Here is a 3,668-nt window from a genome sequence, read left to right on the forward strand (position 1 = left end):
GAGAAGTTGATGTCAGCCTGATTGTTTTCCTTGAATGTTATCTGTTCTTCCCTCTTGTCAGCTTCATTATTTTCCTTGTCCTGGATTCTTGGGAGCTTTACTATTATGTGTCTTGCTGTGTTTTCCTTTCGTCGTGGAAGTTTGTGTTCTTCTTGCTTCTTGTATATCAATTTTCAGCTCCTTCTCTCATTTGGGAAGTCTCTCAATTATATCCATGAATATTTTCTGTTCCTACATCTCTCTCCTCTCTTCTGGAATTTCTATAACTCTTATATTCCTTTCCTCATGGAGTCAGATAGTTCCCGAAGTCTTTCTTCATTCTTTTTCCTTCGTACTTCCTCCTTTTCTGTTTGGTTCTTTTATTTCTGTGTCTTCAAGATTACTATTCGTTCTTCCATTTCATCTATTCTGCTTTCATTGCTTTCCCAGAGTTCTTAGTCCTCCATTAATTCTTTGATCTCCTGCATTTCCTTACTTCCCTCTTTAGGGACTCAATTCCTTCTTCTGATCTATCACTTTTTTAATCATGGCAATTTTAAATTCTCTTTCTGGAAGGCTCAGAAGTTCTTCCAAGTTGCTGTCGTTGCAATCTGGGAGTGTTTTCTTTTTGTGGTGTGCTTCTTTCCTGAGGAGTTTTAGGTTGCGTGTGGTTCTTCTACTCCCTACTGTGTTTCTAATTTGTCGTATGCGTTGGGACACTGTGTTGCTCGGACTGACTGACATCTTGGGTGAACTTCTCCGCTCCCCTCTGGCTCTCCAGGAGCCATCTCTGTCTTCTGGGGGAGCTTTCTGCTGGTTTAGGCAGTTTTTACTGAAGAAATGTCCCTGTTCTCAAATGGCGAAAGTGGATGCAGTCCCTGCGCCTCCGGTTTCAGGCACACTCTTCTGCGCCCTGGTCTGCCCCGGACGTGTGCCTGCTCCCTCTGTGGGCTCAGACTGCTGGTCGAAGGGCCTGGCGTGGAATAACTTCCCGGCTGGCCACTGCAGAAGCCTTCTGCCCTTTTCAAGCAGTCTTAAGAAATTTCCTGTTCTATGGTGTTAGTGACTTTTTTTTTCCTGGTCACTAGTGGCGCCAGAGATCTCTCCTATTGTCCTTGGGGGCTGTTTTCGTCCCCCCACCCCGTGGGACAGGAACAGAGCGGGAATGGTAGGGTACACCTCAACAGCTTTGGGGTGCTGTGTCTGCCTTGTGCCCCACCGTCGTGGAGAACCCACGCCCCGAATTTTCGTGCCCCGGGTCTCAGTTCAAAGCCCTCAGTTCCAGGACGCGGGCTGTAGCCCAGTTCAGTGGCGCAGGAATGGCGCCTTTTGCACCGCTCCAGTGCCCGGGTGCCTGGTTCCTGCTCACTCAGGGAGGGACCTTCACCTCAGTGAGGACCTCCGCGCGTCTCCCCGCAAGCCTAGGTCATCTCCCCGCAAGCCTAGTCGCAGCGCGGTACCTGGGCAGCCGCGATCCGGTCTGCACTTGCTTTTCAAGCTCCCCGAGCGCGCCGCGTTTCCGCGCCAGCTTACGGGCAGCCCGGGCTGGTGTGCGCGTCTCCCGGGTCTTTGTTCTTCTCTAATGGCGCCCGGAGCCGTTCGCTACCGCCGCGGCGGATCCTGCAGGGTTCGCCTCAGCTCCCGTTCACGGGGTGTGGTGCTGCAATAGTTCCTTTCCCACTCACAGTCCCGCTTGCTAGTCGTTTGTTCTTGTTGGTTGTTTTGTTTGTTGTTTTCTCCCTCTCTGCCGGTCGAGAGTGCCGCCTCTGTGGGCGGGGAGGGGAGCAGGTTCTGCGCTTCCCTCCTTCTAGTCCTCTTTTATGGCCACTTTCTTCTTCGCGTAGTTTGCTGGAGTCACCCGTTTATCTTCCGTGTCCCAGTTCTCACTGGGACCTGCGCTTTTCCTCCCTATTAACTTTTTTAATGGGAGATCTTACTCGCAGCGTCTCCTCGCCGCCATGTTGCTCCGCCCCCTTCAATATAATAATTTTTAAAATCATCGTAGGATATGACTATTTCTTTGACTTTCATAAGTAACATTCCTTTAATTGTTTCCTTAATATCGTAAGTGTTATATTATTTGGGCAAAGCTATAAAGACACGCGGAAGAGTGACAATTCAATGAGTGACAATTCAAAGAGTGACAATTCAATTCAATTCTGTGTCACTTGAATATATGATTCATACATTCAGATTCATCACCTTACAGTCACCTGTATATCTATGTAATTTTTTGGTGTCAACAAATAAAGCAGAGATTTGTTTTGAATCATACATACTGATAATTGTAATTGCTATTATTCTGTGTGGCAATTAGCACTCAACATGTAACCAGTTCACTCAGATGATAATTATTTTTGCTGTCTTACAGTCAAACATGGTTTCAGTTCTGGCATTGCTCTTTTTAGCTCCCTGTATGTATTATCAGCGTGAATGCTAAATTTTCTCTCATTAAAATAGTCATCTGAGAAAATCATAAAAACTGAATTTAGGTTTCTAACAAGTGTGGTTACCTAGCTCCAGTCCTCCTTGACTGACAACTTAAGGTTTCTTTCATTTGATCTAGTGGCTCTTGGTAATTCTCTTTTAAACTTCCTGTTATTCTTCACATTGCTTCACTCTTTTATCACTCCCTACTTTTGAATGTGTATATATAATTTATTATAGGAAATAAGTTGGCGTTTCAGTTTTCCATCTTCCCAAAGTTTCCTATGAGGCAATATAACGATAACGATGCTGGGAATAAAGGATAAAGGATAGAATAGGATAATAAGAAAGGATAGAATAGGATAGAATAGGATAATAAGAAAGGATAAAGGATAGAATAAAGGATATATATATATATAAAGATATATATATAAAGATAACGATGCTGGGAATAAAGGATAAAGGATAGAATAGGATAATAAGAAAGGATAGAATCAAGGATAATTTGCCTGAGTGTTTTGACAATAATGAAGGTTGGAGGTGTAATAGAGGCTTGATCACTATAAGGATATGATGTTTCTGCATAGTAAGAATAAATCACAGCGAGAAGACTTAGATCATTAATGGCTGATTAATGAGGAGAAAGCCGGTAAACATGATTTGAATGTCAAGTATCTAGATTTTGGTGAGAGATGAACAGAGAGGTCCACATTATAGTCTGAAGTTTAGAAAGGGAGTTTGAACTTCACAAGAAAGTCAATTAAAGTTTTTGTTTGTTTCTCTGAATTTCCACTCATCTGAGGCAAGACTGGCTCCAGTATTATTCGTGGCTTCAAGGGAGTCAATCTGTTTGCAATAACCAGAATTCACACTTGTATCTGTTAACCTTTACAATTTGAAGATCAGCAATTTAGGCTCAGATGTCTGTTGTGGTTTGGTCCAGTTGACTCATGAATTTGCAATTAGTTCTGCCAGTTTATGAAGATCTTAATATGGATGATTGTAAATCAAGGCCTTTCTCAATAGCATCTTTCATCTTCTAGGTAGGGAGCCTAGGTTTGTATAAATTGTGGCCAAAATTTCACAGGTAGCAAAAGAGCACAAGAACATTTTCCAGATTCTGTTTAGTCATGTTTGCTACTGTTCTGTTGACCAAAGCAAGTCATGAAACCAGTCTTAATTCAAAGAGTGGATGAAGACTATCTTTTGATGAGAGGAAAGCTAGTATGGATACATGAAAGAGAAAGTCTGATGACCTATTT

The sequence above is a fragment of the Talpa occidentalis genome, unplaced genomic scaffold (assembly GCF_014898055.3).
Source record: "Talpa occidentalis isolate TD23 unplaced genomic scaffold, MPIMG_talOcc4v2.1, whole genome shotgun sequence".
In the NCBI taxonomy this organism is placed as follows: Eukaryota; Metazoa; Chordata; class Mammalia; order Eulipotyphla; family Talpidae; genus Talpa; species Talpa occidentalis.